This window comes from Cotesia glomerata, linkage group LG7, assembly GCF_020080835.1.
Source record: "Cotesia glomerata isolate CgM1 linkage group LG7, MPM_Cglom_v2.3, whole genome shotgun sequence".
Lineage (NCBI taxonomy): Eukaryota > Metazoa > Arthropoda > Insecta > Hymenoptera > Braconidae > Cotesia > Cotesia glomerata.
The window spans coordinates 3,524,333-3,541,080 of record NC_058164.1 but is presented as its reverse complement, the minus strand read 5'-3'; the positions used below and the strand labels follow the sequence as shown (position 1 = coordinate 3,541,080).

Genomic DNA, 16,748 nt, shown 5'->3' with positions numbered 1-16,748 from the left:
TAATATGATTCGAGATAAAGTTTAAGAACAATGCTGAGTTTATGTACAACGCAACTTTACCAAGTTCTCTTTTTACGAGACAATTTTCCGGGAAAATATCAGCAATCAGAGTCCAGCTCGTATTTCTTGATACTATCGTCTCGATTGCGTCTTTGAGTATTTTCTTGAATTTTGTATATTGCCGTAACGTGAAACTGAGACGTTTTATGTCAAGGAAATAAATTTTCCGGTTCAGTTACGAAGTATAAAATTTGGCAATTAGCTTTGGAATGAATTGTTAAAGATTATAATAAAAAAAACACTAAATTTAGTAAGATTAATTTTAAAAATAAAAATTGTGGTGTGAATAGCACAAAGCTTATGTTAAAATTTTTTATATCATAAGATATTGCAAACATATACGTTTCTATATGTATTGATGCTCGTATATTCTTTATCGAAAATATATATATTATAAAATATACAACATATATGAGGACGTGTTTTAGTATCTCAAGAATAAATCGATCGACTTAGGTCACCCTCTCTCTAAAAAACTGCGCAGTTTTCTTTCATTCCAAAGCATTTTCACTTCCTTACTTTCCTTGAATCATAAATTATATTAAGAAATATAAATCTAAAAAAAAGTTACACCTCCCCGGAAAAAATTTACATGCATATGTAGTTAGTTTTAGCTTAAAAAAATCCACTCTGTTTTTTTCAACATACATTTGCGATATTAAAAAGTTATCAGTTAAAAATTCCGAATTGCAAATAAATGAAAACAAAGGATCGGGCAGTTTTGTTACAAGATGAAAAAAAAAAAAATAGTTTCCTCCGGACTCTGGACACTGGTGCAGTAAATATACACCCCATATCGGTGGCATATCAACACTGATATTGATGTGTAAATAACAAACGCTAACGATTGTCACCGAACACATAACTGGGAGTTCAGGAACCGTAACGAAAGGTCCGTTGCACGTGTCCTTCTGGAAAATAATGTAATAAAAAAAACGTTCTGGATAATAGATATACTAAATAAAGAGGGTCAAGCTGTGATATCTATTCGTATTTATACCCCACAATATCTTTCGCTCTACTGATGCGGTCCCGTAAATTTTTTAGGTGTACATAATTATGAATTATTTTTACATTATAATTATCAATGTTGTTGATTATAAATATTAATTTTATTTTTATTAAATGTAAAAAGTATTGGAAAAAATGTGGTTATTGTTCTCTTCTTTTTAAATGTAAAGAAAAAAAAATTAGAAAAACGGTTGACCCTAAAGGCCATCCCTGCAACTTCCCGCTAATTCCATACTTAGGCGCTTAAAATTGCACCAATGACGTTTTTGAGCTCTTCGAGCTTAAAAATACAATTTATGGGTTATTTTGAGCTCTCCGAGCTCAAAGAGATTGCTTTCCTATGCTTTTGAGCTCTTCGAGCTCAAAAGTCTGATAGAGATTTGATAAGACACTATTTTTTGAATTTTTAAACCGCAATAACTTTTGAATGAATAAACCGATTTTCACGCGGTTGGCAGCATTCGACGCAGTTTTTTAAGCCTCATAAAGAATCTCAAATTTTGAATTGATCGCGCTAGGAATTTCGGAGTTATTCCGAAAAAACACTTTTCGGTTTTCTTTCGTTCACGATATCTCTCGAACGAATCGACCGATTTTGACCGGACTGGTGGCGATCGACGTGGTTTTTTGAGGTTAAGAGCTGATTAGTTTTTGGAATTGAACCATCAAGCCGTTTAAAAGTTATTCCAAAAAAACCACATTTGAAAAAAATTTTTTTTCAGGTTTTTGAAGATTTCTCAAAATCTATTGATCTGAATCGGTCCAAATAGTTTTTAAAATCTAAGTTTGGTCAAGTCCTTTCGAATGGCACCAACCGCGATGAAATCGGTCAAGCCGTTCAAAAGTTATAAGCGGTTCACATACTTTCACACACACACACACACATACATACATACAGACACCGTGACAACTTCGCGGGGATAGTCAGGGAAGCTTCCTGTGATCTTCAAACGTCGAGATCTGATGAAAACTCGATTTTTGCAAAACGGGGTGAAAACAATAACTTCCCGATTTTTGAAAATCTTCGATTTTCTTAGCGGGAAGTTAAAAATTATTTTGTTTCAGCCAATGAGTTTAAAGTTATGAAATTATAACGAGGTGGTAGTGAAACGCTGCCCGGCTTTTACAATAGAGGCATGCATTGAATATATCATTTTGAACGGCAAATGGAAATTGCGGTTTAATATTAGTATTATATGTAGATTGGTATCTTTTTTAATTTACAGTAAAGAGACAAGCAATGTTATATCGATACTGCCATTATAATAGGTCTTATCCTAAAAAATTTGACAAACTGACTTTTTTTTTAATAATAGAATCACAACAATATTATGAAATTTAAAACATTTTTATTCACAGCCGATTGTAAACTATCAATATTTATTTCTCGTAAGGACTGGTTTACATAATACTTTTAGATTTTTCAGTTAATTGGCTATCCAGTTTAATACAACAATTTTTTTCTTTAATTTTTTATTTTTTCTGGCTAAATTGTTTATGCCTGGAGGGATATCCAGGTTAACAATATTACGAAAAAATAAAAAATTAAAGAAAAAAATTTTTGTATTAGACTGGATAGCCCATTAACTGAAAAAATCTAAAAGTATCATGAAAGTCATATTAAAAATTTAAAGCTCTAATAGTTTAATAACTATTTTTAAATAAATATTTTTATCCGTTGAATCCCATTTAATCAATGTTAAAAATAAACTGTTTTTACCGTCTGCTGTAAAATTTTATAAATGTGGGATATGACGTATTAGAATGGCAGTATCGATATATATTTGTATCAACGCAACTCTGAAAAAAAAAAAAAAAAATTAACTTGATTTTAGAAAAAATTTCCAACTAAAAAGAATATTTTGATTATCGACATTCTAATTATTACACAGAAAAAAAATTTACTTGTATCAATTAAATAATTTTGAAGAATTTCATCTTCTTACTTTGAGTTAAAAAATTCTTAAACTAAGAAATTTTACTTAGTTTAAATAAATTTTATTCAATTCAAGAATTTTTCGTCTTTATTTAAGACAATGAGCTTCTCTAAAATTATTTTCTTGGTTCAAGAATTTTACTCTTGATTCAAGTTAATTTTTTTTTCAGTGCAAGTTGTCTAACTCCATTTTAAAGAATCTTCCATTAGTACAAAAAAACAATTAGTTCGAAATTTATTATCACTTTAAAAAACTATTTAATATTTAATAGAGGTATCATATTTTGGTTAGGATCATTCACATAATTTATAATTAGATTATTACTACATCATAATGTTAAAAAATCACGCTCCAAAAAATAAAGAGTTAATTAGACCGTCGATATAGAAATATTTTATTGAAAATTTACAATATTGAATAATTGTTCAAAATTACGCTAATATTTAAGAAGTTTATTTCTTCCGTCGATCTATTTAAAATCATTTATCATAAAATATATAATAAAAAACAACGAATTTGAATGCTGTGCAAAAAGAATAAAATAAAGAAGCTAAAACCACCTCTGGCATTATTGATGAGTCAGCAAATAAAATAACCATCTTAAAATTTGACTCAATTTTTTATAAATCATACAAATTTACTCCCACTTTATAACTGAATAAAAATGATATTTGATGCATGCGTATTATTTATTAAACAAGAAACAGTGAATCTTTTATTTTATAATTTTCCGGCGACTACATTGCATGCGTTATGGATTTTTTAATTAGCCTAGCGATTTGTTGAGTGAATATATTCAATTACGCTCACTTCGCATTGTAATTACGATTGCTGTGTGCAGAGCGCCAAATTGTCGATAATTAAAAAAGATAATACTTTATGACGAATTTCATTTGTTGGGTTTTACGGGGATGATTAAAACTTTTTAGTTTTTACCAGAGGTAAAAATTTTATGGGAAAAAATTTTTAAGAGGATTAAATTTTTCATTATATTTGTAACAAAAAAAAAATAACAATACTTATTTATTTTAATAATTATTTATTTTAATTTAAGATAGATAGATATATAGATAGATAGATAGATAGAAAGATAATTAAAATTATGATCAGTTCGTGTGTTTTATAATCAGTAAAACGTTTAAATTAAATTTTATTTCAATAAATAGCAGCAATTTTAATTACCATGAAAATTAGGCAAGAATACTTCAAAATTTCATAATATATAAATGATTAAAAAAGATTAATTATGTAAACGAAATTAAATTTAGGAATATATGATCCAATTCATGGTCAATTAGCCGAGTCCTATTGTCACACTAAGTACACCTGCATGACATTATCCTCGGTATGCGTCCCCGCATGCATGAATGTATGCCAAATCATTGGTGGATGTCATTGGTCGTTTGCTCGTTTGGAAGCGAGCGGCCCAGGGGTAGCCACGTTTACCCAAAACAAATACCGAGCTCTTCAACCACCCTCTATTTCATACTGCCTACTGCTTCACGTCACACATTCACATCATTTATCTGTCCGGACAATTATATACATGCAGTTACACCGTCACCCTTCATCCCTAATTGAATGCCATCGAATTATAATAAAACCGAGCCTATATATATATGTGTATCACTAAATCATTATGTATCAATGACACTCACTATATTTATATGGGTGATTGTGATAAAATTTTTAAATTAATACTTATTGTAATTTGCAATAGGGGAAGGTTCACAAAAAAAAAGTACTTAGCAATTGAAATTTGCATTTTGAAGCGCATTAACCTAAACTAAAAAAAAAATTTCTTGCGCCAAGAAAATTTTAAAGAAAACGAAAGTTATTTTGGAGCAAGAAAAAATTTTTTGGCTCAAGAAACTTTGATTTCATTCAAGAAATTTTGAATCTTTCTTAATAATTTCTTGAGCCTAGAAAATTTTATACTCCAGTTAAGAATTTTTTTTTCAGTGTACAGAGTAGAAAGAATATATTTTTACGAAAAAGATGTAGAATTTATTGTTAAGCTCGCTGAAAGTTCAAAAAAATTTTGACTCAAGTTCTTGCAATTATATCGTGAAGAATTGGTAAATTTAAAGGTAGAAAAAACCTCCCACGCTCAATATAATAATAAACAAATGAATTTGTCTTAATACCATTGATTAATTTATTGCTAACTCTATACCTGTTACTCGCCCGGCCCGCTGCACTGATAGAAGGATTTATTTGTATTAAAAAATATTTGTTAATAGTCAAAAAATAATTTATTAGAGACCACTTTTTAGTATTAAACAAATATTTCTTAGTATTTAAAATGATTTTTTTGTATTTAATAAATCTGATATTCATTTATTAAATACTAGCAGTTCAACCCGGCTTCGCACGGGTATTTAACAAAAATTTGAAAATATAACATAGCCTATATCACCCGGGGATAGTGTAGCTTTCCAACAGTGAAAGAATTTTTCAAATCGGTTCAGTAGTTTTGGAGCCTATTCAACGCAAACAAACAAACAAACAAACAATCAAATCTTTCCTCTTTATAATATTAGTATAGAAGTATAGATTAATAAATCTTTTTAAATACTAAGAAATATTTGTTAAGGACTAAAAAGTGGTCTCTAATAAATGATTTGTTAAATATTAATAAATATTTTTAACTATAAACAAATCCTTCTATCAGTGTGGGCGCTTTATAGAATTGCATTTTTAGATCTAGACTTAAAATTTAATTAGAGCATTGTTTTGACTTGCACAGATTCCCAATTCTATCGAATTGGCAAGTATCTTTTATCGGTGTAATTATTCTAGCTAATATTCATTGTAACTTTCAATGTGCAATCATTATAACATTCCCGTGTCTTTCTTACAAAAATGAATAATAATTGCTATGAAAAAAAAAATTTGTAATGAGCATTGAAAGTTTCAGTTAAAGAAATTGCAGGTCTTATAAGTGAAGAAATCTGCTTAGTGTATAAACATAACTAATAAAATTAAAAAATTTATTTTAAACAAATGAAAATCGAATAGAATAAATTTAGTTACAATAAAAATTCATTATTTTTAAGTCAAAAAAATATAGGTTTCGGTATAAGTATTATTCCTATCGGTTCAGTAGTTTTCGCAGAATAACCGGACAAAAAAACCGACTTTCCATTTATTAGTACAGATTACAGGCAGAGTAGTGTAATTAGATCGATTACAGGCAGAGTAGTCTCTAGAACGTTGAAAATTGATTTATTTCAGCCACAAAATTATTTTTAAAAAGTTTGTCGATTTTGCAGTGAAAAAAAAAAATTGATTCAAGAGAAAAATTCTCGAACTAAAAAAATTTTGAAGAGCTTTATTCTCTTAAATCATGAAGAAAAATTCTTGAAGTGAGAAATTTTTCTGGGTTCAAGTTAATTTTAATCTATTCAAAAATTTTTTTCTACTTGATCAAAGATGATTAAAATTTTACATACTGAATAAAAAATTACACACTGATATAATTTATAATAATGATATAAATTTGTAAATATCTTATGAGAATAATTTATGATTAAAAAAACATTTTTTGAACACAAATTGATCAAAAATACTCAATATTAACTAATAAAAACATCAAGACTGAAAGGTAATATTAAAGAAGAAAAATTAAAGATACCCTGATGTGCCCTATTTCCGTTTTACCCGCCCGTGCCCTAAATAAATACTACCGTGACTTTCAAGTCCATCTTATAATAAAAATGTCAATTAAAATAGAATTTTAGAGTCAATTCTTCAGAACACAAACAATAAAAACCGCAAAATCATTCCTAAATTACACTTTTCGGCTCATATATAGGCTGTATACATGACTGCATATAATATGTCTATATATATGTTGGGTGGTAAAATCATCACTCAGCAAATATAATTAAATTATAAGACCACACGCGTCTATATCTGGTATTTGGTACTCGCGGCGATTGTTCAATAATATATACGATACAATAGGAACCCCGTGGATCGATCGCATTTTTAAAATAACATGACGATGTAAATTTGAATTTGATTAATATATATCCGAAACAGACATCACCCGTCACAACGTCAAACAACTTATTCTTGAAATATAATTGAAAAGAACTCTGGATTTTATTTGGAAATGATTCTGAAGCTAAAGATGAAAATAAATTTAGCAAGTGTCAAAATCCAAAGGATATTATTTTAGTGTTAATTTCCCCTGATAAATATTCAAAGTGTCAATTAAAATAATGATAACTCAAGTATTCATGAGATACGAGATGCGATATGAGCTAAAATCGGGTGCTCAAATTACTTATATATACATTTAATGCGGAAAGAGCTTGCTCGAGAGAGTTTGCGCGAGTGTAAATATATAAAAGTGGTGCGAAAGCGGAGATACCGAGTCAGAGTCAGTCTCTTAGGTCAAAGGGGTTCATGACCCTATCACTGTCTCATTTCTCCGGTTAAATTATTCTATAACTATATAACTATTTTGCTTATTTACGTCCCACTGGTAAGTATAGATGTCATGAGCCACGACACTCAATATGTCACGTCCTGGTCTGGAAGGTGAAATTATCATTGATATTGGTATTGATATTGATGTTATTTTTTTTTTTCCTTTTTTAGTTTTTATAATTCCCAGGCACATTTTTTTTCTACTGTTTTATTTGAATATCACTTTAACAAAAGTGAAAAATGTCGATGTTATCCAGGCAAAACAGGAATAAATTCCAGACTTAAATCAGTACACAGAGGGAACAGAATTTTTTAGTGAATATTTTCTCTATCATTTGTGAAATACTATGCTCAAGTCAAAGTCCCCTATGATAAAATTTTTTTTTTGTTTTGTTGTTTTAGAAAAATATTTTTTGTTTGATATTGTAAACATTTTTATTGAACAAAAATTTTATCAAAAAATTTTATAAGAGTTTAAAAATTCTTATTATTAAAATTTTTATTTTTAATAAATATTTTCAAGATTTAAATCATCTTGAATTTTTCTTTTAATTTGTATTTTTACCGAAAAATATTTAATATTGTTTTTTATTTCTAAAATTTTTAATTAAAAAATTTTTTTATAAAATAAAAATTTTTTCTTTGAAGAAAATTTTTAAACATTATTTTTAATATTTTAAAAATTTTTAATTAAAAAAAAAATTGTTTTACACCCCTTTTTATTTGGATAAACCCGTGAAATTTAGAAAACATTTATGGGCATGTGGGAGGAGGTAATAAGTGAACCCGATCAAAATCAAAGTGTCAAAATAAAATCCATAGAAGTGAGATTAACGAAAATATTAACGAGTGTAAAGTTGAAATGTATTTTCATTAGAACGAATTAACGATAGAACTTGAAGAGGATGACGATTCTCGAGGGGGTGAGAGTTAGCGTAACTAATTATAACATCCAGCAGGGAGCTGGGAGATCATAGACGGTTGTACACAACAGCGTAGGGCAGATATCAAGGATACATACAACACACAACAAGCATAACAGGCTTCTGGTATTTGAGATTCGTATAACAACACACGTGGGTCCAGATGTTTCACCCTCGATATTCTGTCAACAGAAACGCCTCGTCACATATACACTTATACATACATATAATATAATGTAATATGTAATATATATAATATATATCTCTGCATCTATGGATGATATAATATGTTTGCCCTTCAATTTTATCCTCTAACAATCCCACAATGACATGCCAAGTATCTTTCATTTCATTTTTATTTTCAAATACACTTCAAATTTATATTGATGTATTCGTTTCATACTTTGAATTCTAAAGTTTATTATTATTATTCTAAATTTTTAAAATATTCTAAACCATAAATAAATAAATATAAAAATTTATTATCTATGAATGCATAATTTTTAAATGTTAATAAATCTATATTATTAAGAGAATGAGCAAAATTTTGTGGCCAATGTATTTATATGATAAAATCGGTTTTTTTTAGTGAAATTTAGTGTCATTGCAAAGATCTTGACTTGAATTTGTGCCTTTTCAAGATTTCATATTATTCTCCCCAATATTCAATCTATGATGATAAGTATTTAGGCTGCATTCGAAAATGCTTTATCTCTAGATACACTGATAGAAGGATTTGTTTATAGTTAAAAATATTTGTTAATATTTAACAAATCATTTATTAGAGACCACTTTTTAGTCTTTAACAAATATTTCTTAGTATTTAAAAAGATTTATTAATATTTAATAAATGAATATCTGATTTATTAAATACAAACAAATCATTTTAAATACTAAGAAATATTTGTTTGATACTAAAAAATGGTCTCTAATAAATGATTTGTTAACTATTAACAAATATTTTTTTAATACAAATAAATCCTTCTATCAGTGTACATAATTAAGAAATGACCCTGTATCTCGTGAACTATTGACATTTTTAAAGATATAAGCTCGTTCCGATGTTATATTCACCAAGACCTTTCATTTGAGTACCCACATCAATTTTTTATATATTTATATATATATATATATATATATATATATATATATATATATATATATATATATATATGTATATATGAAAAATATATCAAAATGCATGTGGGTACTCAAATGAAAGCTCTTGATGAGTGTAACATCGGGATGAGCTTATATCTTTAAAAACGTCAATATTTAAGAAAGTACAGTACAACTTAACAAAAGTCATTATTTAGTAAAGCAAAACTTTAATTTTTGAAAATTAATAATAATAATAATAATATTTACTGACATTAACATAGTGACTGCAAGATAGCTAGTTTTTATTAAATCATCTAATGTTAAAAATAATTATTAAATATTGATAAACCTTTCTATCAGTGAATTTTTCTAAATTAAATTTTTGAAATTTAATTTTGATTACTTACCATTTGATAATTCTTTGTAGTAACGAAGTTTCGGCTTGATATAAAGTTGTACTATTTATATCCATAAAAATTCCTAAAAAAATCAAAAAAATTTTGTCAATCACTTTGATTTTCATAACAATCCAATAAAAGTACAAGAGATAAAAAAGACATAACTTTTAAATTAACAACTTAAGTTATTTAAACTTCTAACATATTATAAAAGATTCCTATGATAAATATGACTATTTCCTAAAAAACTAAAAAAAAATGATACATAAATTCCAACTTTTGGGTATAACAGGCGGAGATTATCAAATGAAGACGGTTATCTATTACAGAGAATGCATATGCGACGGATATTACACGGAAATTAAGTGCAGTGAGATTTGCTGCAGAAGTGGGACACGATATTTTAAAACGTCGGGTTTTGTTAATGCCAAAAGAGGTTTTGCCAATTTTTTTTATATACCATCAGCTAATGAGAAATGTTTCAAGATAAGATCATTGCAATTAGTGTAAAATCATATAAATATTACATTAAATACATTATAGCTCAAAGCTTCCGAGTATCCGAGGGTTGTCCTTTTACTTACGCCCTCTTTTGACATTATCGGAAAGTAATCTCCGTATATAAAATGGCTTTCTAATAATATTTCTATTTTTACTTTCACAATATATTATGCAGACACATTACACTTAATTAATAATTTTAAATCCTATTTAGTTAATATAAATTTATAAAATAAAATTAAGAGCAATAATAAATAGTTGATAGCTTCATTTATTGCCAAACGCAATACCAATTTCTCAGCTATTTTAATTCGATCGTTTTTCTATCACGTCTATAAAAGAAGAATAAAACTTTCTCACGTCTCTTCGATAGAATAGTGAATTCAATTGCTGCACGTGTAAGATTTAACGGCAGAGTTTTTTATTCTTTAAATTCATCTTCATCTTTAACTTCGTACATATATATATAAATTTTTATTTCCGACTTCATCGTAGATATCTATAATCTATAAACGATAAAGTATGACCCATAAGTCTGGACTAGTAGGAATTTTTACGGAATTTCATAACATCTAAGCGTCTCATTGTTTTTATTTTATAAAAAATGATAAGCGATCTTGATGTTCAATATTTTATAGAGATAGCTTGCAGCTAAAAAATTCAACCGATTATTTGATCGCAAGAATGCAATATAAAATTATTATTACCCTCAATTATCGTTTATTTTTTATAAAATTATCTCTAATGAGTTGCAAAAAAAATAAAAATAAAAATAATCTAATGAAATGAATTTTATTTGAACAATAAAATTAAATGAGTATTTGCTGATTTCATACTAGTTAATTAGCGTGTTATTTTAACAAAAAGTTAAATTTAAAAAGCAAAAAATAAAAAACAAGAAACTTGATATATAGAGTGAATTTTTTTAGAGTTGTTGCCTGGAGCTGGAAGCTACTGCATCAAACATAACCCAGAACAGCGCAGCTTTTGCAATGAAAGCTTCAACAAATACAAAATACGGGAAAACATGTAATATAGATATATAAAAATAAATAGAAGAACTTCATACCCCATCCGTGGGGTTGAAGAAATGTTGGCAAATCAAGATTCACGAGTATAGCAAGAAAGTGACATTCCAACGGCAAATAAAAGTCTCTCGAAGTGATGTACACACTAGTGACTTAACTCTGCAGGGGATTAATCTCGACGACAAATAAAATAACTGCGCGCTTGCTTTAACGAGTGAAATATTTCCAGCAATTAGTGTTTTTTTGATAATAAATAACAAATATTTATTTTCTTTCAATTATGTGTTATTTGTAGAAATTATTTGATAAAATAAATTAATAAACAGAATTGCGGTTTTTTTGGGATAAATGAAAACTGATATTTTTTTTTTTAAATCTTTTTGTTTATAAGATTTATAAAATTCTTCATTAGAAAACTAATTTTTATCATTCAAATAAAAAAAAAAAAAAAAACGAAAATTGTCTTGACTAAAGTAAAATTTTCTTATCGCTAAAAAATTTCTTCCTTCTCCAAACCAACTTGAATCTTCCGAAGAATTTTCTTGGTTCTAATAAATAACATTTTTTTTTAAACAAATAATTTTTCTGCTTTATTAAAAAAGATTAAATTCTTCAAAATGGTAATCTTGGTTCAAGATTTTTTCTTTCAAATTATTAATTTTTTTATCAATATATTCATTAAGTGGTTATACGCAGTTGCAAGGCTAAAAAAACAACATTTTTTTATGAATTTTTTTATAGACACAGTTTTTAATTATCAATTATAAATTATGGTTATTTAAATAGAGCCTACTTTCAAGAATATAACAGCGCGTCAATCATGTAAAAATATAAATGTGCACCGCTCCTGTAGAAGATGTTCCGAACGACCTCTCAAAAAAAGCGCTTGGCGGTTTGGATTATCTGAAATCAAAAAATATGGTAAATTCTTTTGAAGGATAGATTAATGCAGGTATTGGACGAAGGATTAAGAAAAATTTTGATTTTTGACAAATTGGCGTCTATTTGTATAAAATTTTTCATTTTTGTCAAAAAATAATTTTCCAAATTGTTAAAAAAAAAATAGTAATCATTTTTTTTAATCTTATTCCTTTGTCCAATACCTGCATTAATCTATCCTTAAAAATAAATCACCATATTTTTTGATTTCCGATAATCCAAACCGCCGAAATGGAGATCACCGCCAAGCGGCTTTTTTTTCAGTGGTCATTTAGAACATCTTCTACAGGAGTGGTGCACATTTATACATGGAAAAAAGTAAACTGTAATAAATAACAGTCGATTTATAATAAGTAATGATCAACTGCTAAAAATTACCATTTCAAACAGTAAAATCGTGATTTTACTATTCACTTTATCCCTAGTAGAAATGAAATCAAGTTTTTAGCCAGTAACTGGCCAGTTTTACTAGACTTAAACCAGTAACTGGCCAGTGTAATATCCAGTTTCTGTCTAGTAACTGGCCAGTTTTACTAGAGATCTAACAAAACATTATGGCGGCTTTAGTGAAACTGTCAGTTTCGAATTCTGAGGTTATTAGGCGTTATTCAAATTGTCAAATAAATTCAAAATAATGTTTAATAAACGATATGATATAAAAAAGTTTCATTTATGTGTACATTATAAAATAGATAACATCATTAGTCTGATAGACTAATAATAAATCTAACAATAGAATAAGAAAATAATTATTTTGAATTGGAGATTTGTTTTTAATGCCCACAGTCGCAATTTATATATTGTGTCATTTTTTTTCACTGCATCCATTTTGAAATATATACTGGAAATTATTTACACGTTAATAAACACTAATTTTGATTGATTTATACTGTTTTTTAATAATAATAATTACAATAATGATGCGTACAGGTTAACAAAAAAAATAAACAAACATACACACACTAGTAAAGATACACTGTCGGTGTAACTAATGTTTATGACTTAGTTGTAGGTGGCGCGATTTCAAGTTTTTACTCGATATCACTGGCCAGTTACTGGTTTATATCCAGTGAAAACTCGATTATTTCTACTAGGGATAATATTTACCATTTAAACGTTACAATTTACTCTTTACATGGAAGAAAATACTATTTAAAACAGTAATATTCGCTATGTCAATGTCTAAAATGTTAAATTGTAATAATTAAGAATTCAGACTTTGATATTTATCATTTCGTACCTAAAATATGATCTTATGATATGTAAAAAGTATAAAATAAAGTTAGTAAATTTCTAATACAAGCAACGTCAATATTTATAGAGTAAAATGGTAAATTTTTAACGCAACGCTAAAAATCAAACTGTAATTATTGACTTACTTGGACTGGTAAAATGTATATTTTAAAAGTATAATTTTTACTGTTTGAAATGTTAAATTCTCCCAGAGTGAGACCCCCTTCTCTTTCATCTGAGTTCCCCTTCTCCTCATAATATGGACTATATATTGAAATGGCAATTTTTACTGTTTGAAACTGTAATTTTTTAAGATGAAAGAGTCGTTATTTACTATAGTGACAGCTACTAATCACTTATTTTGGATATTAAATTATAAATTGTGGCTTTTATACTTTCTACATCAAGTTCTGTAATATTTATATTTTGCCACCCCGATGTCCGCTTTACTGTTTGAAACTATAAAAATTAACCGGAATCCGAGTGAATATTACAGTTTACTTTTTTCCGTGTATTTTTATATGATTGACGCGCTATTGTATTCTTGAAAGTAGATTCTATTTAAATAACTATTACTTGTAATTGATAAATAAAAACTGTGTCTATAAAAAATTCATAAAAAAATGTTGTTTTTTTTTAGCCTCGCAACTGCGTATAACGCCTTAATTGCATGTTGGAGAAGATCACATACTAATAATTACACAAATTACTACAAAGAAAAAAAAAAATATTTTAATATGACTGTCAGTAATTATCCAAAATAAATTTAAAAACCTCTAAAATATTAATACGAAATTTATAATTGATGACTCGTGTCAGATATTTTCATTGGTCTTTAGGCAAAGTGTCGGACGCATGGAGCTACCAGTGTCGGAAAGTAAACCCATAGATGTCCAGAGAATCTTAAAACATGACAAGCCCCCGAGGGGATGAAACAGTTGCATCACGCCTTAGAAGTACCAGCCAGGTATCTGGTATCTACCAGGTGTTTCTGCTGGTACGTTTTGTGTTCTTGTGTGTATCGGCAGGTCCGGTGGTCCCTTGATAATTTCGTCTCTGTTACTCCCTTAGATTGTTACTGGAGCTCAAGTAGAGACTAAAGAACCAAATACAAAGTCAACCTTTCTTTAACAATTATTCAACAAGCGTGACCATCCTCTATTATAATTTTCTCGGGCTTGCAGTGTTACATTGAGCCTCTTTCCTATACTATCCTTGTTATTTTTCCTTTCTTATTATTCTCTATTCGTTACACACCGATTACAATGAGCATAAACTCGGCTAGGCTGCATTTACTATTATCTATTATCTGTTATTATACACACTTAACTGAAAATATGTATATACTTTTAACATTATTAGTCAACATAAACTTGTCGAGTCTAATAGTCCGTACAAGCTGGCCACTATTGTCAGTACAGCTGAGAGGCTACAGCATCTGACAAATTAGGACCAGAGGACACCAGTTGAGGAACATTGCCATCAGGTGAAGTGGAATCAATAGGCGCGAAAACAAATTTGTCTTTCACTTAAGTGCGTTCGTACAATATTCAATGACTGTCGCCAGGTGGCCCTCAAGATGTTCCTTCAAATACATGGTCATTTCAATACTTCAATACTTATTCTTCAATGGAATATGAATCTCTAGTGTACAACTGGACACTTATAGTACTTGACATTCAAGTGGCTAATGGTATGTCAACTTACATTACTTTAGATGTAAACTTGGGTATAATTATTCGAGTAAATATTTATTGGTAACATCAGTATGATTTTCTAATTTATTTTTAAAAATCGATTCATAATAATTATTTTTATCTTCTTTTTAAATTTTTTTATACAAAAAAATTAATCGTTACTAGCAACCTTGCAGTCACTATGTGACTGCCGTGACTTGTGAACTATAAATAAATGAAATTTTGTTTTATTAAATAATGACTTTTGTTCAATTGCACTGTACTTCTTTGAATATTGACGTTTTTAAAGATATAAGCTCATCCTGATGTTACACTCATCAAGAGCTTTCATTTGAGTACCCACATGCATTTTTGATATATTTTTCATATATACATATATATAATATTTATATAAATATATGAAAAATTGATGTGGGTACTCAAATGAAAGGTTTTGATGAGTGTAACATCGGGATGAACTTATATCATTCAAAATGTCAATATTTCATAAAATACAAGGTCATTTCTCAATTATTGACATCTTTAAAGATATATTGTGAACTATTGACATTTTTAAAGATATAAGCTCAGCCCGATGTTACACTCATCAAGAGCTTTTATATGAGTACTCACATGCATTTTTGATATATTTTTCATATACACATATATATAATACATACATATATCGATGGTCTAATTAATACATACATATATCGATGGTATAAATATATCGATGGTCTAATTAGCAATTTGTCTAACTCCTTATTTTTTAGAGGATGATTTTTTAACATTTTGATGTAGCCATAATCGAATTATAAATTATTTGAATGATTTAAACCTAAATATTATATCTTTATTAGATAATAATGATATTAAATGGTTTTTTAAAGTGATAATAAATTTTGAACTAATTGTTTTTTTCGTACAAATAGAAGATTCTCTAAAATGGAGTTAGACAATTTGCTAATTAGAACGCCGATATGAAAAATTGATGTGGGTACTTAAATGAAAGGTATTGATGAGTGTAACATCGGGATGAGCTTATATCTTTGAAAATGTCAATATTTCACAAGATACAAGGTCATTTCTTAATTATGTTTCTATAGAAATAGAGCATTTTCGAATGTAGCCTAAATACTTATCGTCATAAATTGACTATTGGTGAGAATAATATGAAACCTTGAAAAGGCATAACTCCAAGTCAAAACCTTTCTAATGATACCAAATTTAACCATGAAAACTCATTTTGTCATATAAATACACTCGCCACAAAATTTTTCTTATTCTCTTAATAATATAGATTATTGCCAAAACTCACAGCAAAAAAATTTTTAAACTAATTTTGTCATAATTTTACAAATTCAATAAGCAAGATTATAAATAAATTTTATAAATGTAATAAAAAAAACTGTTAAAGTTGATTTTAATTAAATTTATTAACAGATCATAAATTTATCCAATCATGATGCATAAAATTGAATATTAATTAATTAAAAAAGCA

At 27.8% G+C, this 16,748-nt stretch overlaps 1 long non-coding RNA gene across 1 annotated transcript in view; it reads right to left on the bottom strand.

Annotated features, from left to right (window-relative positions):
- The window catches only part of LOC123269409, a 174,485-nt gene that overhangs the window by 69,134 nt on the left and 88,603 nt on the right, over positions 1-16,748 (bottom strand). Inside the window, exon 2 of the long non-coding RNA XR_006510402.1 lies at positions 9,880-9,952. This is a non-coding gene — a long non-coding RNA (uncharacterized LOC123269409). The remainder of the gene's footprint in view (positions 1-9,879; positions 9,953-16,748) is intronic.